Source organism: Rhyacophila brunnea, unplaced genomic scaffold (assembly GCF_057557595.1).
Source record: "Rhyacophila brunnea isolate RB1 unplaced genomic scaffold, BYU_Rbru_1.0 scaffold_5, whole genome shotgun sequence".
Classification (NCBI taxonomy): Eukaryota; Metazoa; Arthropoda; class Insecta; order Trichoptera; family Rhyacophilidae; genus Rhyacophila; species Rhyacophila brunnea.
Genome location: NW_028233170.1, coordinates 50,288,076 through 50,314,004, shown reverse-complemented (window position 1 = coordinate 50,314,004; position 25,929 = coordinate 50,288,076). Strand labels below are relative to the sequence as shown.

At 34.4% G+C, this 25,929-nt stretch overlaps 1 protein-coding gene and 1 non-coding gene across 4 annotated transcripts in view; both read left to right on the top strand.

The window, feature by feature from the left end:
• Positions 1-25,929, top strand: part of mib1 (E3 ubiquitin-protein ligase mind bomb 1) — an 817,691-nt gene that overhangs the window by 107,643 nt on the left and 684,119 nt on the right. The gene's annotated exons all lie outside the window — the stretch shown is intronic.
• Positions 17,418-17,490, top strand: TRNAV-UAC (transfer RNA valine (anticodon UAC)). The gene has a single exon. It is a non-coding gene; the product is annotated as a tRNA-Val (tRNA).

Sequence of the window (25,929 nt, the reverse complement as noted above, 5' to 3'; positions counted from 1 at the left end):
CAGGTTTGCTTTTGGCATCTGGGGATACGTATATTGCGTGTCTTGCTGATTGCTACCTCGGCATTGGATTATGTCACGGAAAATCCAGCATAGACTTTGAAATTTTATATACCACGTGAACAGTTTACCCTTCCTTATTTATTATGTTTCATTGTATAATGTACCAAATGGTTTTCGTTTCTTTCCCAAAAACTCTTCTCCAAAAGATAATTATAATATATATCCAATCATGTTTAATAGCATATGAAAAGTAACAAGGCCTATATAAATGACTCTTTTTATGGAGACCTGTCTTTAATCAGGTGGCCAATGCGTAAGGCCTAATTACACCACAAGACGCGCAGATCTAACCAGATCCAACGATCCACACCGACTGCCATGAGAAATCGTCATTAAACTATAAACACGCGACGATTCGATTTTGTTGACCCTTGCTTAGGATTGGTTTTATAATAAACGTAGTGTTGCTATTATTAACAACATAGGTATATTAAAACCTATTTCTTAGTTAGATTGGTGGATATACTGAAGAGTTTTCCCTTTCATTTTTACGTCAAAACTCAGCTGTCAGAGCTAACTGTTTGGTCTGTATGTTTTATACACTTGCAATTTCCTCAAATATTCTATCTTTTAAATTGTTTTTCGAATACGACGGATTTTTATTGCTCCACACTATTTCTTACTGATTTACGGTTGCTATGGTCGAATTGTACTTACATGTATTTATCCTTGCCAAAAATAACATTGGGATTCGTGGCGTATCGTAAAAAAAATAGTTGAAAATGACTGATAAGTCAATGACATTTACCTCAATCAAAATACATCCTATATGCTTACTACAGGGTTAAAACTCGTTGTTTTGTTATATCACTAAAAATCGCCTATTTGCCTTTGTCTTCGCCACTTTCCCATCTCTTTTCACCCGGTCGTTATTTTGTTATGCTGTCCTTCTCCTGTCCCCGTAGCGGTAGCTGTCGGAATGTGGTGTACCGCTTTTTTTTACGATGTGACGTTTGTTTTTTTTTATTCATTTCAAAAATGGAACAAAAACCATTAGTTTTTCGCGCGCAGTGAAAAAATAAACTGGCTGCTGACATTGTTTTTTTGGCGTGGCGAGATCAAGTTGTCCCAACGCCGAGCTTTGGCGTTCTACTCTTGTAACTTTCCCCGCTGATTGTTTCTATTTTTTATGATATATCTGTTGAAATCATGCAGTATAAAAAAAGTGCCGTAAAAAGTTGATGATCTCGATTTGGGGCTTTATTTATGTCAAATGTTTTGTTATTCTTATGATTGGTGTGTTTTTATTAGCCATTCTTCGTGTTCCCCGCGATGTGATTTGTAAAATTTTACTGAAAAAATCCGTATCATAATCATCATCATCAAGAGCGTGACAACCAACAATGTCCAACAAACGTGCCCTTTTTCCAGTTCGTACCCCCGCTATTCGGCAATCTGTATCATATTGTTGTACATATACCTACTTGATTAGATTTTTTGATATCTGAAAGTTTATGAATACTACTAAACGTGTACTTATCACATTATAAGTAAGGTTGTTCGATAGTTTGGGCAGGAAACGAGAAATAGCGGAAAGAGTGCCGAGCGAGACAAGACGTTACGGCAGTCTCGATCTTAACACTCAGGGATGGCGACCATGTACGATAAATACATTAGTCATGTGCACATAAAAAATCAGATCTTACTTTACTTTCAAGTGATACCATTGTAATAGTAGTACCTAACACAATTTTGAAAAACCTCAAAACATTTTTCTTGATTTTTTCACATTCTTAAATCCGTGTATCTTCAGTACCTATTAAATGCATAAATAATAACTAAAATATAAGATTTCAGTTATGGTTCGCCGCAAAGATATAAAATATGTTATATTACACAATCACTGCTAATCTTTGAATTACCTTTTAATTAAGTACCACATTTAAATAACGCGTTAATTATATCTAATGGCCAACGACTTCAAACGCGCCAGTCGCGGTGTTAGCACAAAATGAGTTAAAGCTTTCATTGGTTGATTTTTCGGATGACAGGCACAAGTCTTAATAATAGTTTGAGAATATTTGTTTTTTGGAAGTTTGGTAGATGTAGATTCGTTTATTTATTGCTAAAAACAAATAGTATTTTTAAATATGTAGTTAAGGATTTCTTAGGCCAAAAATGAGACTGGTTTGATTGAGTTCAACATTCCATTTTTATTAAGAGAGCCAGAAGAAAATACCAGAATCATCACCGATATCCGGTAGTGGATATGCCATGGAAAGGAAATATTTTTGCCACATAACCAAATGTGGCAAAAACGTACTGGCGGTGCTGCCTAAATTAGCGAGTCGTGGCCTTTCAAAATCTCCGTAATCTAAGCTTTAAAATATCCCTCAAGAAAGTTCTGTGCGTAGGCACTGGATTCTCACACCACAAGTTTATAGTTAGAGTTCTAGTTACAGGTTTCATTACAGTTCATTTATGTAATTTCCACTGATTGATTGTTTCACTACTACTGTATTTGGTACCCTCGTGATATGTTGTAATTATAAAACAGCCAACAAGATATCTGCACCATAGAAGGCTGTTAAATACCATTCACGAGGTATATAATATGATAGAGCTACGATGAGACGCAAGAGTACTGGTGAGATAAGCAAGATATGCTCGGAGGCAAAGGAACAAAACGAAGGTATAATTTACGCTGGTAACAGTATCTAATAAGTTTTAGGAATATGAATACCGTTAACTATCTTATATGTGAAAGATCAATTATTGATAAAAGAAAAAATTAATAAAAACATGATACAAGTATACCGGCTTGATCATACTAGAGTAAATCGAGTGCAGAGTTAACTGTAAATTCTACATAACGGTATTTAACATTGTACAAATGAGATATTTCTCTCAAATGATCAAGTATTATTAATCCAAGAAAATATATATTATGTATATATGGTTATTAATGTTTTTAGTGTTTGAAGGAGGATAAGTCGCGACAAAACACGTTATCTAAAGAACTACATGAATGTAATTAAATATGAGGAATATACTTAGAGTTTAAAATTATTTACATACCAAGCAGTTACATGTTTGAATTCTGTTTCACGTATAAATAGGTACGTAGGTATTTATGTGATGACGATAAAATTATTCTTTTAACAATTAAATGTCATTTGCACTTGTTTAATCCCCAGTCCCAACTTATGACATTGTGTAGATATGATTTTCTAAGAAGGCTAGCTATTTACGTAACGTAGGTACCAATAGAATCTCTTTAGAATTCGTATCGGAGAAACGGAGCGCAACTTTGGCCGCGATAGAATTTAAATATTTTCCATTTGTTTAAGAAGTCGAAGTCGGCCCTCGGGGTTGGTTGCTCCGGGGGCGAACGTCTGCCAACGGTGTGTGAGAGAGAGGTTAGATATAACTCAATCAAAACTTCGGTTAATTCGAATTTATATTTTCGATCGCTGAATGGCGGGGTGGTACAATTGCCGTGCATGCCGACTCCAACAAGTTGCCAGTGCCCCAACAGATTAAAGTGAGATTTGATTGACGTAGGCTAAATTGAAATTAATAAGCGCTTCTGTGCTACTGTTTTCATTGCGCTCGCCTAGCTGAGATAGGTACTTATACGAAATATAAAAGTTTTCTTAATTTTTATTATAATAAATATTTTTGAGATATATATTATGTGGATTTAGAATAACACAATCCATGCCACGTAGAACCTGGTTTTAAAAATTAATTATGGCAGTGCTTTTCAGTGGACTGTAATATGTCGGAATGATTCGGATGCTAGGGGGGGTACCAAAGATGCTAGGCACTGACTTTTAATGATGATGAGGCTGATTCCGTGGTCTGGTTCTCACTCACTTGCACTACCACTCTCGCGCGTTAACTGGTTTTTGAGTTATCCTATGCGCGGAAATTGACGGTCAAAACGAGTGCACGTAAATGACGTCTTCTTATTTTACATGTTATAAATGTTTACGCTTATACGGTTGCAGAATCACTGCCTGTTGGTAGGCCTGGCAAGGATAATGATCTCAGGTGGGTAAGATATTTATATTGTACTAGGGCCGCCATAATTGGTGCAACCAAATCAATTGAAATAGATACATACAATACATTGTATAACGTATCCAAGTCGTTATCATAGTAAAATCTGTAGCCAATGGTTTATAATGATGTATTTATTTGGTTTGCCGAAGGACCAGATTCATCCTGCACGTCATTTGATGGAAAGATATAGTTGTATTCAATAAAATAAATATTATTTCACTAAGAGATTACACTGTTTTGCGGGAAGATTATTTATATATTTAATTTGGGGCCAAAGTACGTGTGATATTACATTAATTTGATTATTGTATACAATTGAATACTGATGCCCACTTTACGATCGCTCGAATTTACAAGTTGTCAGTGGTAATAATCATAAGAAAACAAAATCTTAGATAACATCTGCGATTATTATCAGTCGCTACAATACAATTATCAGAGCGTTGGAGCCAATGACATTGTCATTGGTTGGAGCGGAACCTTTTTTGAGTTGCTCCGCTCCAGCTCCGCTCTGGGACCTAATACTTGCTCCGGCTCCGCTCCGGGTAAAAAGTTTTAATAAGTATTATAAAATAATACAAATTTAGGTATACAAATGTTATACTAACCTAAGTATAACTAAGATATACTAACCTGCCATTAGTAATGCCAATTGGGAGGGCAGTAACCATGTTTAATGAAATCGCTTCGAATATTGATATATTCCACTTACGTAAGGGTGAATTAGGTAGACGTTGTTTTATAAGTTTTTAAGATAGTGTCTATCAAAGTTCACTCTGTGTGCTTCCATCTACTTTTATTTTGTTACTTATATTATTTATTTTCTTATTGTATTACTTATTCTCTGTATTTTTATTTTTAAAAATTATTAACACTTATTTTCATGTCATGTCGTGAACGTTTTTATTTTTATTTATAATTTGTTATGTACATTATATGTAAAATAAATAAATTTGATTTGATTTGATTTGATTTGAAAGAAATAAGTGATTTTAAAATAATCGTCATTTCCATTATTAATTCTGTTAAACAAAATTTCCGTCAGCAAATCGTATCTCATTATTTGCCTCTTCTGTGAAAAAAGTGAGGTTATTTATCACTTGGCAGTGTTGCCATCTTTCAAATAATTCCAGTGTTACAAAGTGTCAAAATATACTATTTTCATTGGATTTTAGGACGAAAATTTAATAATAAAAGAAACATCCGGAGCAGTGGAGCACTACAAATTTTCCGTGCTCCGGCTCCGCTCCTGCTCCGGGTAAAATCCCATTACTCCAGTGCTCCCTCCTCTTGCTTCGTGCTCCTGCTCCTGCTCCTGCTCCGTGCTCCTGCTCCGTGCTCCTGCTCCGTGCTCCTGCTCCGTGCTTCTGCTCCGTGCTCCTGCTCCGTGCTCCTGCTCCGAGCTCCGCTCCAACGCTCTGACAATTATATATAAGTACTCATTAATATCATAATGGCGATATATCTTGTTTTACACATTGATAATAATATATAAATGATAATAACGATGATGTGTTTAATAAGTAATACGATGGCCGCTTTATAGCGTTTAGAGGTTCGAATCCTAGGTCTGGCAAGTACACATATTGTTTTTCAATTTGTGTATGAGTCAGAGTATGGACCTAAAAGGTTGAGCAAGTGGCTGACATCCATTTCTCGTAAAATAAAATCTGTTAATACAAACCACCAGTCTGTGGATGCCCATATTATGATCCTTTGAGGATCGGACATGGACGGAAAAAAGATTACTTGTTAAACACTTTATTTAATTATTGAAAATTATATAGGTAGGTATTCTAATTTATAAACCGAATAAAATTACAATTACCCACATATTTTAAGTGTTATTATTCAACCAACAATGCATTCTACACGAACAATGTAGGTATCTACATAATTTTATGTAAACAACTTGATTTGATAAACTTGATTATTTAGTCAAGTTAAGATTTTAGGTATTTTACAACGTTTTTATTAGCTCGTATTCTTGTTTGTACGGTGGTTGTTTGTCCAGTACAAATCTTGCAATCGATTTTTAACTAACTTCCCGACTAGCTAGACATTTGAAACTTTTAGAATAGATCAGAACACTATGCCAATGCATTCTTTTAATACTTTTAGCAATCTTTAAGCAGAATTGAATTCATTTTCAGTTAATTCTGTTTTGTATGGAAAGTTATTTCAGAAAAATCCGTAAAAAGTAAAAGACTATTATTGCTTGCTAAGGGGGTGGTCTTAGCAACTAAATTATTTATATATACGTGCGTTTCTATGGAAATCAAAATGAAATGACAAAATGACATTTCAGTATTATATATTTGTTTGTTTTTTATTTACTTCATATCAAGTACAAGTTTGAGCATATTGAGCATAATAATTCAACAGAAAATTTAAAAACGTTGTATATATAATTATATCTTGTAATTATTTTGTTATAAAAGAGAAAAAAAAAACACCCAAAACATGGTCAATGTCTACTAAAAAATATATATCTGATATCTAAACATTGTTTAGTTTACAGTAAGCAAGCACTATTAATTCAACGAATATGTAATTAAGAAACTATACTTACATTTAATAAGAATAATTAATATATTATACTTTTTATGTCTGTCAGTATGGATAGTTTTCCTGGAATGTTCGTAAACGATTTATAATATTATAACACATTGTACATTGTACATAATGCTTTACATTGAACACCCGCTGCATCACTACGCCTTTTAGAGTAGAGTTTGCAGGGTTCCCAGTTTGGCGTACTTACCTATATTGTTACTACTTCGGTCGAGCCTAGATAAGGTTCCTTCTCGCCGTATGACGCCGAAAATTTACTAAAAACTAACATCTTTCTATTATACAGCACAAAAATAATTTTGCGTAGCTTTCTTGTTCTTTATCTGTATGACTGTAGGTGTGTGTAATATATTGGTATAATTTAAAATTGTTTCGCTTCTTCGGCTATCCGGAAATATACTTCGAACACATAACTCTCGGAAACGATCGCCTGCGGCCTGATCCCTTATAAAGCGGCTATTAAAAGAAGAATAAGAAAAAAGGGAGATTATCATGAAAAGTTTATCTCGGTAAGGGACTGTTACGGTTCAAGTCAACCAAGTTGTTTAATCGATTCCGTTCTCGGACCGGATGGTTTAAAAAGTTGTAAAAAGCCACCGCGGACGTGGAAGTTTTTTTTTGGCTCTTTTCCTCGAGCTTTAAGCTTACCTTCTGGCAGTTCAGTCAGAAAGATTATTCTTTTTAGAGTTATGCGAAAAGTTATTATGGAGTTTTTTGGTTTTGTGATCCTGGTAAAGCTCCGCGGAAAAGAAATGCCATGTGTCTTTTGTTACTCTCTAGCGGAGATACCGTTTCAGATAATGTGCTCGTAAAGAGAGATGAATGGTGACCTCTTCTTCTTCTCTCTTGTAATTATATCCATCGCAAGATAAAATGATTTGCTCGTTTTGCAACTTCTTGCCTCTCTCGCGGCCTTTACGGCTGCGAGATGAAACTTTGACCGTCTTTGAATATATTAGTGGTTTATTTTTGCAAAAACTTGTACGGCCGCGAGGTATAATTTTATTTTAGATATGCCGGGAGAAATAATGTAACTACTGTAGATAAACGTTAATTATCACATTGAAACATTTGGATTCAGTTGATATTGGCCTTTTAGCTAGCTAGCTAGATTTAAATTTTTCCCACTAAACTTTATTTGTTTTACTTTCACATTGTTTGTGTTACTTTCACAATTTAATGAAAAATAATATACGTGTAGGTTAATTAGTTTTCTGTGATTGTATAGCAGACTAGGTACATTATTAATAATAATTACGTTTTTAATATGGGAATAACTGAGAAAAAATATTAATAAAAACCATGGTTTATTTTAAATAAAAAAAACAGCTCTTAACATTTCGGTGTCATAACTAAAGAATGGACTACTCCCGACATCCGCTCTAAATTATATCAGTTATATCATCCACCTTGATATAACTTACAAAGTTGGCACCAAATTTCTTGACATACTCTGACATACCGAAGATACGTAGTAATTAAAAATTGTTGGCAAGATAGACAGTTGGATTGTAACTTACCACAATAGATAAGAGCATGTAACATTAATGGGAACTGGCTTACCCTATATGGCGTAGCTGCAGTTTAGAAACAGGGCCCGCTTTATTATTCTAAGCCATAAAACCAAGAGACACAAAGTGAACTGACTGTCCGCAAATATTGAATGGGTGTTCAATTTACGTGACAAACTTTAATGCATATTATGAGATATACCTAACTATTGAAAATAACATATGCTATTGCTATACCTAACACGAATTTGAGTTTTTTCCACACCCGAGATCTGAACACTATTATACCATACCCGATAGGGTAAGCCAGTTCCCATTAATTATGTATTCACTGGATAAGAGCTATTGCGTGGAAAAAGACGACTTGAGTTCGAACCCCACTGAAAAATAATGTTCTATGCTTTAATCTAAGTTTAATATATATATAATAAGTATCTAAGTTTGGTTTAGTTGGAAAGTTTAAAATTTACAGACTTCTATTTAAAGTAGAGTATACTCAAGACAATATGGAGCAATGGATGATCTTTGATGACATAACCTGCTGTGCCCGGCGAGTTATAAATCATTTAACACGTGCCCACTGAAAAGTAACTTCATCGAAATCGTAGAAGTTGAAGAAAACTGGGTTATTTTTGCCAACTTCTGGACGTATAGATGTATAATCTTGTGTCTTTTGGTTGTAGGATTCAATATCTATTAATTATATGTAGAAGGTTGCGTCGTGTGTGTGATAGTGTTCGGGGCACAATAGAAATAAGACACAGTGATGTATTTTCTTGGGTATATATTGTGGCACTACATTTTAGATTGTAGACGGCATTAAAGGAAACTGTCACATTGATATTGAAGGTTTTGTTACATACGATTTACATTATGATTTTATTGGATTGGATATTCAATATTTGACTATGCAGATCAAGGCCGAGTATGTGACTGATTTGTTGACTGTCATTTCCGCTTAGTACTATTGTCTATGTTATAAAAATTAACATAGACAATAATACTTTGGTTGTAGAATTGGGTAAACCTCTACAGACGGCGCTGGAAGTGGATAATTTTACGAACCGGATATAACATATTTATATGTTGTTGGCGCCGCAAATGTGCATTCAGATCTACGTCACGTCATAAACATTATTTTTCATATGATTCTGATATTTTTTTTATAAATTTTATAAAGCACCTAAATTACTTTACTTTTTAATAATTCATGAACTGGAATGCAACATTTAATTTTTTCACGAGACGGAGCGATAATCTCAGAGCGTTCCGGTCTATTTCGAACGCTGCTTCAGGAGTGATGTCTTGTAGGTTGTATCGTAGTACTTATGCACATTAACTCAAATGTAAATTATTTTAGTATTCGTAGATATTAAAAAACCGAACAACGAAAGACGTTTCGTAAAATAATACGGTTTTAATATAATATAACGTGGATGGAATACATATTATTAATAAAAACTTCGTTTCATAGCCAGTATTTTATTCTACCAAAATGTTTCCTGCTACGCCTCAAAACTAATACATTAAAAATATATCTTCGTCAAACATTGAAAGTGATTCTTTTCACTTCCTTTTCGGCTCTTATCAAATTAGGCAAGCCCTTTCGCCGAGGAATTTACCCTAAGGCGCTACATTCTCCCGCATTTATTAGCATCGGGCACGTGATGTGGTTGTTTCCGTCATGGTATGTGGATTAGCTGCCTTGTGGAAAATTGCTACCTATGCCAGTGAACGTAAACGCATTGGAATGTGTGATTGGATTTTTGCCTTGCATGATTATCGAACAGTTTTGCCTCAATACAGACATAATAATGTTAATGAGGTATTTGGAATTAATACTTTCTTTTGAATCTTTAAAAAAAAATTTCTGCCCTAAATCGTAAATCACGAAAATTAATATATTTCTATTCGGATTAAATCATTTCGTACAAAAAGTATTTTACGTAATTTTCTCTAATCCATCTTGTCGTTAATAAGCATCATCTAACGTGACAGTTGGGTAGCATTGATAGTGAAAAAAACCATCAAATAATTAACTTCTCGTAGTCTCGGCAATGTTCTCTGTAAGGTGTGCGCGTGTGCACACCGACCAAAATGTGTCCGCACACATGTTTTCATCCCCCGCACAGTCCTCACACAAAAAGATTGTAAAAGAAAGTTTCCTTTGCCAGATTTCCATGCAGATTCATGCAGATGCATGATTCATTTAATATATTTTATCAACGAATACTTTTTTCTTTATTTCCTATATTTTTTATTTACTTCAAAAATTATCGTTGTTAGTGTTATTATTATATAAAATCACTGAACTTAATAAATACTTAAAAATATAAGTTTTAATGAAAAATTGTAAATTGTAAATTTGTAATGTAAATTTACCGAACCGGGGGACACCATCCCTAGTTACGCTACTGCTCACAGATGCATTGATGATCTGCACACACAATAGAAAAAAATAGAGGGAACGTTGCTGACAAGTCCAGCTTCAAATAGGTTGTCATATTATACTATCCAGTATCAAAACTGATAATAATATTATGTTTGGATGATTCATTTATTATGGTGTCTGTAGATTCGTTCAATTACACTTACAGTATCAGTTTAAAGCTCAGGGATTAACATTTGTCTCTCACTCCTGCGCCAGGCTGTGAGTGATACAATACGAATCAATTAATACAACCAGGTCTCACGGGTTTTTTATGGTTACATTTGAAAACGGCTTCCACGCATGCCAGGTGCTGCCAGCGAAGGAAATACAAATAAGAATGGTTAATGGTAAATAACGGGTGAGTTAGCCATACGTGGGATTCCAGGATGCGACTCAAAGCTTGAGAGGTGAACTTTCTGCCACTACTCCAGTTTGGGTATATTCATATTAACAAAATCTACAACGTTATGTTATGTCTCTAATACTTAAACTATCGGAAATCAAGAATTTTTAAACTGTCTAAATGTACTATTCTCACTATATATGTCAGAGTGTATGAATTCGTAACTTATGCCTGAGAGTCTTAATTAGGATGATAAAAAGCTGCCTTTTTGGTCTCCGCGTATATTAAAATTACAAACATTGAGATTATCAAAAAATATAGACAGCATACGCGACATCTCAATAAGTATTAACAGCAAGACCAGTGGTGCGTTTAAGGACTCTAAGCCGGCTCTCAAATCCAATCCGGTGTTGCATATAAAAACAGCGCAGATCTACCTAGCGACAGTCACTCGTAACCTTCGAAACGTATAGATATTTGGATGCAGCGATCGGCGAGCCGGTATAGGAGTGACCAATTCGTAGGTGTTCATATGCATCCTGGCGTCTTCCACTCGCAGCCCGAGAAGCATGTGACTTGTCGATTGCAACAGCAGATATTTTTTTCAAACTAAACAGTCGCATTTGACCAATTACGATGCAATACAGATTACGAGTAGCGCAACGTGGCACGGAAAAGTGCATGTTAGGAATAACGCGGAAAGACAAAAGAAAACTAATTGAAAGAGAGCACACAAGCGTACGCAATGTGATAGAGGTCTCTAAGCAGATGAAATGGCAATGTGCTGGAGATGTCACTCGGTGAGTGAACAACCGCTGTAATCATTGTTATACAGTGGTACCCAAAGAGCACTAAACGACCACAGGGTAGCTCTAAAACCCGCTGGATTAACGAACTCATCAATATCGGTGGATGTACATGTCAGCAAAGAATTATGGACTGAGAAGAGTGGGGGGAGTTATGTGGAGGTCTTCATGTAGCAGTGGATCGACCCCGACTGACAATGATGATGATATTGATGGATACGTAGGTAGCGGGAAACACATTTTGAAAATAGCCGATATACTGGATTATTTGTTAGGTTGGGTTAATTTAGGTTAGGTTAGGTGGAGTTTTCATTCATGAATTCATGAATTTTGCCAAAATCGGCTACGACAATTAGCGCGGTTCCCGCCTGGCTTCCCCATAACCGACTTGTACCAGTTATTTTTTTTTGTTTCCATCATTAATGAGTTGATTGTGTCTTATACCCCCTGTTTGCTTTTACTGCCTTGGATGCGGTAAACCCATGAAACCTTCAATTTTGGTAGGAGGGGTTGTGGGGTGTTCGGGCGACATGTGGCCTCGCGTGCGGACCGCCTGAATGGGATACATTGCTTATTTTTTACAGCCATTGTTAAAGGCCTGACTGATGAGACATCCATTCTTGGTTACGACCTCGCCGCGTTGTTTGCCGTTACGCACGTTTTCGCTTTCATCGGCGATATTTTCGAATTGCTTCCTGATTTTACGCCGTGCTTGTGATGGAGTGGCCCCGACGCCCGATAAGGAGTAGGTAGTATTATCAAAATAGTGACCTCGTCGCGATGTCACGTTGGAGTTCACCTAACGTCACTATATAGCTGTCTACCAAATTTAAAGATATTTTTTTAAAAAGGAATACCTGATGCATCGCTTTTATGAAAACATCGTGCATAAAATGCGTTTTTTTTTATTTTTAACTTATTGTTACACATGTTTTGGTTTGCGTCGGGGTATTATAAATACTTTTTTTTCTCTCTGCTCGACTGCTATGCTGTAACTCGGGACATTGAAGGCCCTCATTGTCATTGTGACGTATGCGCAATACACGTATTGACGCGAGGCACCCAATGCGCATGCCCATCATATTATATATTACAGTGGCGAAGGGTGACTTTTGGAAACAGGTAGGCTGTGGAGAAAGCACACTTGTGAGATGTATTTACGGGAAATAAGAAGATAATCCGACATAACTACTGTACAATAGGTAGGTACACAAAAACCTTTAAAAAAAAAGATTTTTTTTCGGTTAGGTACATGTTCAAACACGCGCGTTAACATCATTTTACTCCCTACTTTAATTATACTTTGTCAATTTATGGCTACGGCCTTATGTTGTAGCTTAACCACTGGGGAATGCCAAAAGAAATGGCGTATTTCAAAAAAACACTACCTTATTCTTAGGTCAATAATTATTATAAAGCAATCATTATTCGTAGGATGTTTATCACACTTGAATGGTCAAAGACATAGCTTATAATTAGTATCTTTAGAATTATCTTCAAATGTGTTAATCTTGCCGATTTTTTGAACAATAAAATGCCTAATTCTTATCAAATTTGGGATCACAGAGATTATCAATATAATTTTTTATCGTAAATATTTTAGTAAAATTATCTCGTCATAAATTATACTAATGGTTTTATAAATGCGTTTAAAAATTAATAAATGTAAAAAATCTTAACACCACTGCACAGTTATGTACTGAAATATGACTATATTCTAAAACATTAGAGAGAGAGGTTTAAAAAATATTATTTTATGCAATAAAAATACTTTATGCAGTCATCAAATGTTTAAAATAAATATAAAGGATAGTAAGGCTTCAAAATTATATAAATAGATTATCTACAACGTTTAAGGTATGTCCAGGATCATGCTTTGAAAATATAACAAAAGCTCCATTTTGACCTACGCTGAGCATGTCCCCCCTTAAAACACAGACTTAGATACAATATCAGATTTCAACTTACATAATTAGCTGAATAAATTGTCTTAGTGTATGAATAAACTAACTGACAAATAAAAATCACGAGATAAATTATTAAATTATAAATTATGAGAAACAAACTTGATATAAAAAAAGTTTTCGATTCATGCGAACGTAATCCATACAATATGTAAAGCGAAACGAGATGTCGCTTATTTTTTTAAATCTTCGAGACATGCCATAAATGGTGCTTATTGAAATAGTGGAAAAGATCGTGAAATTATTATGACAATTTTACGATAGATGTCGTTGGGCATATTGAACATATTATTATGTGATTATATTATTTAATATGTCAATATAAAATAAACAAATATTTTTCTTAGAAGGTAGGCTTTAAATAATAGCCTAGTATGGAGTCTTCGCCACTGATATATTATTATGTCCACACACTTATTTGTGCATATGGACAATTAATTGTAAACGATACTATTTGAGTAGCGTAAATTTCTCGAAGAGTATATGACTCACTTCGGTAGGGTCGACAAATACGTCACAATCATGTCATATGACGTCATTTTTCGAGTGCCTTCAAAACGCCCGAACCCAAGAAACTTAGAAATAATAGGAACTGAAATACCGAACGGGTTTGGGTAACAGGCAACCGATCTTGAGTATGGAAGAATATATGATGAACCTAAACACGTGTCAAGAATACGCTTGTACTTCATTCTGACTACTGCTTTCGGCTTATGCACTGACGCTCATTCAATTTTTGAGTATTTGAAGGTTGCAACACACACTATTGTACGTCTATAATGTGTAGGTCATTTTCGTAGGACACTCAATATTCAAAACCCTGCGTTAAAATGTAGTGTATTGGGGTATAGTCTATCGGAATTTTATTTAATAATCTGTTCTGTGCCCGAACCCGACACGGAAATTGTGTTTGCTGTGAGCATGGTATCGAATATCAGCGACTGCAGCAAGGGTTTTTTTCGTTTGTAAAATAAATGTGAAAAATCTGATTTATATCCACGTGTTGTCCGACATCAAAAAATCGGCGATAACAGGAAGTCGCTGTAGTCACGTGTAGGAGACTTTTCAGTGACATAACTGCCATGGCGGCAACACGTGCTAGACGCGTGCTTAAATAATGTATCGGCTCTCCTTTCTTCTTCGCAATAAACCATAAGTTTACTAATGATAATTCTAACATCACTCCTGATCGTTTTAGACACATTTTTATTATAAAAAGCTTCAAATTACGTAAATTGACAGATACGTAGGTAGGTACACCACGGGAGCGAAAAATGAAATGATACATTTGGGGGCGTTCTTCATTAATTGAAAAGGGATGTGAGATTAGTTGTACTGGAGGAGATTGTTAATTCACAATTTTAACACGTGAACCTTGTTCGACAGTATCATCTCCACGTTACGATATTTTGAAGTATAATGGTCTAATCTAGTGGTGGATAAATGGAAAAATTAACAGACGCTCTACGTTGATTAGTACAGTAGCTAGAGGTTTTGTATTGTTTTGAAAACACTTAAATAATTTATATGCAAAGTTATGACGGTAAAACACAATATACTTGGTGAGACAATAAAGTTATATATCCTTGCAATTTTTTTTTATTCCAAATATTTTTATTTCTACGCGTATTGTCAAGAAACTAACAATTTAACGACTACCTTCAAAAGATCCTTGAAAAGGAGACAGGGGCAATAAAACTCCTTATAGATTCAGTCCGTGTTCAAAATGATATAAAATATATTAATATTCTTTTTCCCGTCGACCCAAAAGACTCTTATAAGGGGTAGGCAGGGGCGGAGTTGGGTGGGCGCCGACCATCGCTGCCTCTGCGGGCGCCGTAAAGCCGTTTTATTTTCATATCTGCTGGTGTTTCAATAGCTTTTCGACCTTCGATGGTAGGGGGGCGCATGGGAGGGGGCGAATAAACTTCCATCGTTTGTTTTACCCTACTGGCGCCACGGGCCATCGGGACATTTGCATATTATTTGAACAGGTATCGATAATAACGAAATTTTCACATATAACTATTATCTTAATTGAACTCGCATTATATTATATTGATCAATACTCACATGTTCACGATAACCGATAATGGCTGTAGTTATGGTTTAGATCGGTGTCTGCCAAACTTTTTCACTTAACGGCACACTGGGAAAAAGAACTTTCTCTCGTGGCACACAAAAAATATTTGGGGTAAGGGATGAGGAGGTAGGCAGGTGAGTTGATTGAGGCAGCGGTGGTGTAGATGGGTGTAGATGTTTAGTGTGTTGTTGCTGAGTACAGAGTGTTTGTTACATTGGTCGGAGTGAAAGATAACGATACAGAGTATCGCAGTAATGATGGTCGGGATGAGCTCGGGGGTCTGTGCTCTAGAGACGAATGTCGAGTGAGAAGTGAGAGTTTACTGTATCTTTTATCAATTGTCCTTCGCCAATTATATAAAAGCAATCAATACCATATACGAGACACCGTTTATCAAGGTTAATAAATCATACTAGTCATTGTTGAACTAGGTTATGATTGAGAAATCAGTTGACCACAGTATCTAACGACTACGAGGTGTTTTGATGAGCAAGTCATTGCCTGTAATAAAAACGCTGATGCTAGATGAAGCAATTGATATTTAAATGACTTGTTGATTTTCCGTTGTCAAAATTCATGCTGACCCGGTGTAAGGTTATTGATCGCTATAAATATATTGTTTTATCAAGATACTAGATTTTTTTTTTTACGAAAAAGATGGAATTGATTTTGTGAAAGAATTGTGTTAGAACAAGAAGCTTAAATCGATTTACTGCAACACGTAACTCCTCCCGTAATAGTTTTAGTTTTTTTAACTTCACTTCTATGAACGCTGTGAATTCGTAAAGATACGACGATCAAATGGCAACAGAGGTTTAGCTAATCGAAGATATTGACCTCATACCGAAATCCAAAATGGCTCAGAAAATAAGGCTTTGTGTACAGGATCGTTTATTTTAAGTATTAAAATTTTTCCTTAACTGTTAATATCAGGTGTATGCCGTATTTTCGAAAATTATTATCGACTTTTACATTTAATAATGGAATGATAGAAAATACGATTCAATAACATGATACAGACAGCTTTTCTATTATCTTCTGCACTTCTGCCAAAAGTTTTGCAGCACACCTGGAAACGTGTGCCGCGGCACATAGTTTGGCAGACACTGGTCTATATACTTAATAGTATCTGATAATTTCGGTCAATATACGCTTGTTTCGTGTTTTAAAAGGCATTAATAATTATAATTCGTTTATTGTTAATATCTAATATTTTAAAAGATACATATTTTCCCGAAGACAGCGAACAAATAAGTGAATTAAAAGCAGAGTCTTCTCTCTATCACTTACGCATTTAGATATGTGCATACATAAAATGACATAGTAGTGAAACGTTTTTATGTACCCTACATAATATTAATCGAGTAGGTATACTGAGATACTTTGACCACTGATTAAATTAAAAATAACTTTGTCTGTAAGTCTAATTTGAACTCCCGAGAGAGCGACTGTCATCAATTTAAAAAAAATGAGAGAAACCTTTTTGCTATTTAAATGGGGTGAATTGCTATAAGTCTTAACACAATATGTATTGGAGTTGGTTATTGTTTAGCCGACGCTAGATAACGTACTTTCTATAAATAATTATTCTGAGACTTGCTTGTAGTATGTAATACGATTTTATCAGAATTTGCATCGGTTCCGTAGTGTAGCGGTTATCACGTCTGCTTTACACGCAGAAGGTCGCCGGTTCGATTCCGGCCGGAACCAGTTTTTTTTTTTGCAATTGTTATTAAATAACATAATTAATCAAGAACACATCACTTTATATTAAGAAAATTATTCAAACTTTATAGAGTTACCTTCGGTACCAAATCACGAATCAAAATATTAGCTTAAATTATCACTGTTAAGGTGAAGCCCTTACTGAGCCTTTTTTAAAGAGACACCTAGCGGAAAAATACGAAGCTTGCAATTTGAGACTTTTTTTTGATAATATACAATTTCAACTGTATTAATGTTTTTGTATCAGTAATGTATACAGTTTTTGTATCAGTAATGTAATGTATTTTTATCAGGGAACACAAAAATAATGTGAAGCAGGGTGTCTTCCGGGTGAGGCTGAAACATTATGTAATTGTCGAGTGTGGAGATAGATATATGGAATAAACTAAACATATTGTGTAAAGTTGAAGAATATGTTATTTTCAATAATTACGCCTGTATCCACTATTAGCATTAAAGTTTTTCTTCAAATATTTTGTTCATGGCGACTATTATATTATTTAATAAATTGTTCTGTAGTTTTTACAATCACCTTTTTAATTTAAAATAAAAAAATGCAAATATATATTTCACATACATGCCGATAAAATCGATTCATTGACTACCGGATATAGATACTAATTTATCATGCTTAAAATGGAAAATAAATGAAAAAAATCTGGGCACTCCCGATAAGTAGTTGGATATTTTTAGTTTATCAATGTACGATTGTGTGATAGATACATCGGTCTATTTTTTTCGTATGTGTATCTCTTTTCTTCTCTCCGGCGCTTATACGAGGGCGTATAAACTATTATTCTTTGTTATCTGTTTGCAAGATTTATGGGGTGGGGGCGGTGTTTTGTTTTGTGTGCGTCCGTTTTTTTTTTAGTTTGAAAAGTTCGATCAGAGCTTTCTTCGTCTGCCTTCATTTTTATGCGCATCTGCAAGCGACGTGCGTGACTATTGAGTGGTTTTAAATCGGTGACCATTTTATCTTTTACTTTTTTTTTACTATCTTTTACACTAGTTATTGAACATACATAATACTCTACAACAGAAACAAAAAATCTTTTTCGAATAAAGTAAGACACCCGGCAGGAATCGAGCCTGATCCTCTTGGGTATCGCATCCTGTGCATTACCACTATGCTACGACTGCCATGTTTAATTGCGACAAATTTTATGCGATCAGTTTTTGTATTATAAATTAAAGTATTTATTACTTTAATTACTAACCGACGTCACGGATCACTCCAATACTTTCTGCTGCAACTTACTTGAACTTGCTAATAATTTTAATGAACTATTTTCTTTTATTCAACGAATAATTCACAAGATTTAAGAATGTACCATTCTAATTATTGAACATACATAACTCTGAAAACACTTATCAGCAAATATAGCCAATAGGTAAAATCTTTTTTGAAAAATGTATCGAACCTGCGTCTCTTGGGTATCGCGCCTTGTGCATTAGGTACCACTATACTACGACTGTCATGCTTAATTGCGATAAATTTTAACTATTATTATAATTTAACTATTAATATTCGAATGCCACATTCTTAAATCTTGTGCATTATTCATTGAATAAAAGAAATAGTTAATTAAACTTACTAGTTATGTTTATATTAGGTATATGTGAGTAGTGAGTTCGTGCAACATCTCACATTACGACAAAATACTTAGTATTTAATAAAATAGTAATACATATCCGTTAGTATATTACAACGGACAATAATAAGACTGGTGGCTTTCGAAATCAGACTACAATAATTTACAGATAGTGCTGGTTAGTTTATAAAATTCAATCAAACCCTGCGAAACCAAGCCATACTAGATAACAGTAAAAAAAATACTCGTTTATCTATAAAATATCAAAATTATGCAATTAGGGCTTAATGAATTTAAAAAAATTAACTAACAATATGTGTAGTATTATATATTCTTGACACCCACGGTGGCCGCGCGGCTTAAGCGTTGGACTACCATGCCGTGGGTCTCAGGATCGAATCCTGGGTCAGGCAAATACACATTGTTTTTCAATTTGTGTGTGAGTCAGGGTATGGACCTAATAGGTTGAGCAAGTGGCTGACATCCATTTCTCCTAAAAAAACAAAATCTGTTAATACAAATCTCTACTCTGTGGGGGCCCATATGATCCTATTAGGATCGGACATGGTCGGAAAAATATATTCTTAATCCAACGAAAACAAATAAGTATGGATGACAAAGTGTGCAAAATTTATGGTTTGGCTTAGGCAGGGTTTAATTGATTTTTAAAAACTAATCAACACCGTCTGTAAACTGTAGTCTTAGTTCAATTAAAACTAATACGAATGACTGACAAAGTTTAATGTGCACTATTTATGACGTTCCCAACATAGCATGAAAAGCAGAGCAGGGAAATGGACTGAAACGCACCGAAGCGCCGTTCCGGTTCATAAATCCCCAAAATTATCGCTACGTCTCTTGGATATATTAATTTGACTGTCTAAGCTAGATATGTCATACAATAAAAAATTTTACTACATCTACATCTCTATATGATACATAGTAATCTACACACTTATTTTTATAAAATACATATACAATTAGATAACAATGTTAATATTTTCGTAAAATTATCGAGCGCTCCGGTTCGTAAAATTTTCCATTTCGGGCGCTGATGAAAAGATAAAGAACATATAAATAAGCAGTTGGAACCTATTTAAAAAAACAGTATCCAAAAATTATAAAGCACCTACACGGAAGTATGCCGAATCAGCTAAGTAGACCATATTTTAAGAATTTATAAAACAACGCCCACCTAAACTCATTCTCACGTGAGTGCAATATATCAATATCCGAAGGGATTTGAAGCGATAATATTTTATATAAAATAACTTTGACGCTTCTTTTTAACTTTGGCTTAGGTTATCAAATATGTCGTATTTACCGTGTTTATTGCTTGTCAATAAATTTTATATATGCCATCAAAGAGATTTTCATACGAATTATCTGAATAAATTGCCGATTTGACGTTTGTTTATTAAAAACCCTCCATACATTCCATGTTATCGGTTTTCCTTGATGTTATTATCGACTAACGGTGGTCAAAGATGTTGATATTATTATGAAAACAGGAATGAATTTTGTAAGACGGACGAAATTCTTTGAAAATATCCCTAATAAAGGACGGCTTCACAATCGGATAAGACTTAAAGCCTGTTTTCGATAGGTAAGCGCTGTGGTTCCATATTAATATTTTGTCAAAAGAAATGTTTATATGAATTTTCGGTACTGTTCGGTTAAAGCGGATACAGCGGAAAACGCATTTTGAAAAAAGCCGATAAACTGGATTATTTGTTCGGTTAACCTAACCAAACCTAACCTAACCTAACCTAACCTAACCTAACCTAACCTAACCTAACCCAACCTAACCTAACCTAAACTAACCCAAACTAACAAATAATCCAGTTTATCGGTTATTTTCAAAATGCGTTTTCCGCTGTATCCGCTTTAACCGAACAGTACCGAATTTTCTATATTAACAACATTTTGCACTAAAATTAATACATATATATACATAATTTTGAAAAATACACTTTCTAAGAGAATACATTATAACCAATAGAAAAAATCTTTTTTGAAAAAAGTAAGCCACCCCGGCCGGGAATCGAACCCTGCATCTCCCGGGTTTACGCCCCGTCCGTCGCATTTACCAATATGCTACGCAGTGACATACTATTTAATTAATTTATCTTTGACTTAAAATAAAAAATGTTTTTCTTTTTAATGTTTTCAGATACTCACATAATTTTATTATTTATTACAGTTGAAATTGTAAATTATCAAAAAAAATATCTCAAATTGCAAGCTTCGTATTTTTCCGCTAGGTGCCTCTGGTAGGTAAAGACATCGCCTTGCGCACGACGACTGAGTGGGTAACGTCTCGACCTGTAATGTCGCGGGTCTCAGGTTCGTATCCAGGGTCTGGCGTCAAAAAAATCACAACTTGGTTTTATTGTGTGTTCGGAAAGGTTGAACTAGTGGCTACCATGAATATCTCGTAAAAACAGAAATCTATCAATACAACCTCCACTCTGCGAAGATATATATTATGATCTACTTAGGATCGGACATGGTATATAAAATAAGTTCCTATTTAAGTATATTTACGACTACCTACCTATTACGATTCTTATACTTACTCTTTTATTTACTCCATTTTTCTTATAACATCTTAAAAGGTTTTACTCGTACTTATTTCTTATACGGGGATATGACAGTTTCAAAATTTTGATGTGTAAATTTATTGAAACCCAAGTCTCGATTTCAGAATGTTATCTCTATGAGTAATTAATTTCAGTTAGACGGCCAAAGTAATCGACTATCAAAAACCGCCTATACAAACAAACACGAGTAGGACGGTCGGGGGTGGTTGGTGTGTCTTGATGTTGTATGAGATAGGAAAGGTAAGTAAGTCAACGAAATGAATCTAATTATGTGAGGGCCCCACCTGGTAGCGGGGCCGGGAGGGGGGCGCGCGCTCAGCGGTGCGTACGCGTCCCTGATAAAAGTTTTGATTTAGGGGGCAAGCGCGGGTAATTCTTGTTTGTTAGAGTTTACTAGATTGAATTAAAGTTGCGAGGGCCGGCCCGTATTAATGGGCGCCCGCTCCGCTGACGCAAAAACCCGCCGCCGCCCCTGGACCTCATTCACTTGGTTTATCGCGATGCCGCCTATTCAGGATGAGAGGAGACGTGGCTGCTATCTGACTAGAATTTGTTTTTGGGTTTGTGAACACAAAGTTCTGCCCCGTAGCCTTGGGTAGTTGAGTTAGGATCTCTACACTGATGCGCAGTGGATGAACAATCACGTAAAATTGAATATAACATCCTGTAAGTTAAATAATACCAAAGCAAACTATCATATTATAGTTTATTGCAATGTCGTTTCATATGTAGAAAGTTTCACAAATTTGCTCTTGATATTTATTTCCCAGGATTGGATAGAATTAAAAAGAAACGGCATACTCTCATATTTGATAAAAAATACGAACCTCGACGGGATTTGAACCCATATAACAATTGCTGTCGCGCAAATTTGTGCATTAATCAATTATGCTACGAGACTCCTATCTAATAACGATAATTTAAACTAGTAGGTTATACATGAAATGCTTCAATTGCGTTATTATTAACTATCGGTTTTTGTGTATTAAATCAAGGAATATTAATTACCTTAATTACTTATCGACTTCCGGGTCTCGCTAATATTTTAGTTATAACGTCTACTTGAACTTGCTAACATTTTTTAACACAATCACTGCTAACCTTTTAATTATCACATTTAAATAGCACGTTAATTTTACCCAATGGCCAACGATTCCAAACTTGTCAGTCGCGGTGTTAGCACTAAATGAGTAAACTATTTATTTTATTCAAATAAATAATTCACAAGATTCAAATCCAGTCGAGGTTCGTATTTTTTTCAAATTTTTTTTCTAGCGGGTGAAGTGTTATGTATGTTCAATTTTTGGAATATTACATTCTCAAAATCTTGTGAATTATTCATTTGAATAAAAGAAATAGTTTATTAAAAACGGCTTAATTTAATCTTATATGCCAAAAGGCAACTTTTTTAATAAAATTAACTATAACGATATATCCTCTTCAATTCTTAATAGAAAAACATTGTATTTAGTAATATATAACACAATATTATGTAGTACATACTCCACATAGCTTAATAATAATCAGGATTGGTTTTGTCCGCTTCAATGGGACATCGTCCATTTCTTATACTCGTATGTTTATTAAGATAATTATTAATAATATACTTTTATTGTAAATTTATAAATCGATTTACGGGTTTAAGTGTTGTCATGATAATAGATATATAATTATTTAGTAATACCTAGTATTTGCATTGTGATATATCAAACTTGTTATTCTTAGAATTTTACATGCACAGTATGTAAGTGGATTTAATATTAGTACTATCGACTGAAGGTACTTGATGGAATTTGAATTTAATTCTGATGGATTTATTCAAGCTCTGTACTATTCCATTTAAGTCGTTTTTTTGCGACCCGGGTTTCGCCTTTCGGCATCTTCAGGCGCCGTGTACACTCACCAAAGGTAACGAGGTAACGAAGGTTGACGATTTATTATAATATGCTATCAAGTGTCTTATTAATAAGATATGGTTTTTACTAATTAGGTTTTTTATTGACACTTAACTATTCATAATTTGTTTATTGTATTTTTTGTGACCTCTGACTAGATAGGTAGGTAATGGAGTTTTTCCCTACTTTATTGTATTGATTTACTATATAAGGTAGAGTTAAGAGTGTTCGTTGTCAGTGTGTGTTTACCTTTGGTGAGCGTACACGGCGCCTGAAGATGCCGAAAGGCGAAACCCGGGTCGCAAAAAACGACTTAAATGGAATAGTACAGAGCTTGAATCCTAAATACTAATCCTAATCCCTAAATATGATTGTAGTATTATACTATTTTTTTCTGAAAAGCAAGGTAAAATTATTTGATTTTTTTGGAGCGAGAACTTTTTAGAATTTCATTCAATTATTGTCAGTGTCTAATATTTTCATTGCAAAATTTGTTAGTATAAACACTTACTTACCATATTATTGAATATTTTGTATCAGTTGACGATGTACCATTGACGCGGACGAAACTGGTTCAGTTAATTATTAATTTGTATGGAATAAGCATTAATAAGTATTAATAGTCATAAATAAATCATTTATAGAATGCTTTATACCTTAACAAATCATTATTATATACGACCGTTATGGTGCATTTTCAGTATATTATAATATAATATATTAGCGGTAATGGAAATTAATTTCAGTTCTCAAAATTGTATTATCAAATGATATTTATAATGCGCTTCCGGCGGAAACGGATACAGACTTGTGTGTTGTCACAAAGCGCAGTGGTCAGTGGTGCAAGTGACGTCGACGTAGGCAGGAAGTACCCATGTTCTACTTACTCTTAGATCTTTCAATGGTTTCTCAGACCTACGTCTCACGTTGCTGTTTCAGACAATACTACAAAGATTGTTTTGTTTATAGTATTTTATTGAATTAATTTTATCTAGCTGGATACATAATATTATGCCCAAATTCTATTGGTGATATTTGAAGAAATAAAGCAGTAGAACCTTAGACTATAGATAGATACATCAGTAGAACATACATTTGAATGTCGGAATTAGACATCCATCCAGTATGACTTAGGATAAAACCATTACTTCTTAAGGGCGGACGTGCGCAGCGTGGGTCAAAATGGATCTTTTTTTATATTTTCAAAGCATGATCCTGGACATACCTTAAACGTTGTAGATAATCTATTTTTATAATTTTGAAGCCTTATTATCCTTTATATTTATTTTAAACATTTGATGACTGCATAAAGTTTTTTTATTACATAAAATAGTATTCTTTTAAACCTCTCGCTCTAATGTTTTAGAATATAGTCATATTTCGGTACATAACTGTGCAGTGGTGTTAAGATTTTTTACATTTATAAAACCATTAGTATAATTTATGACGAGATAATTTTAGTAAAATATTTACGATAAAAAATTATATTGATAATCTCTGTGATCCCAAATTTGACAAGAATTAGGCATTTTATTATTCAAAAAATGGGCAAGATTAACACATTTGAAGATAATTCTAAAGATACTCATTATAAGCTATGTCTTTGACCATTCAAGTGTGATAAACATCCTACGAATAATTAATGCTTTATAATAATTATTGACCTAAGAATAAGGTAGGGATTTTTTGAAATACGCCTTTTCTTTTGGCATTCCCCAGTGGTTAAGCTACAACATACGGCCGTAGCCATAAATTGACAATCTGAAACTGAAGTAGGGAGTATGAAAATGTTAAAGCGCGTGTTTGAACATGCACCTAACCGAAAAAAAATCTTTTTTTTAAACAGTACATTCTTCTTACAGTTCTTATCCCATATATATTTAGTAAATTATTTTGAAGGCTTTGATGTTTTATGTTTGTTTACGTTTAGAGACTTAGGTTGTCATCATTAGGCGCGCGACAATCTGCGGTGGGTTCTGGCGTCATTCAACGCTTAATCATATTATGTTTCTATAAAAAATGGCCTCTTTTTAATTATGTACCTACTCTACGCACATGGTTATCATCGTCAGTTCTATTCTACTGAATTTTTGGCCTGCCTCTTCTGTGAGTTACCTATTGGAGTGCTTGTCATTTCTCTCTTTACCGATTTATTATTTTTTAACTGGTAAGATTCAAATATTTTTTCACCCAATTCACCCAGTTTATTAAAATTCAATTAAACACTGCGAAAACCATCCCATATTAGACAGGTAATAGTAAAAAAATAATCGTCTATATGTATAACATATCTAAAATTATGTCATTAAACCACACATAATTTTGGATATGTTA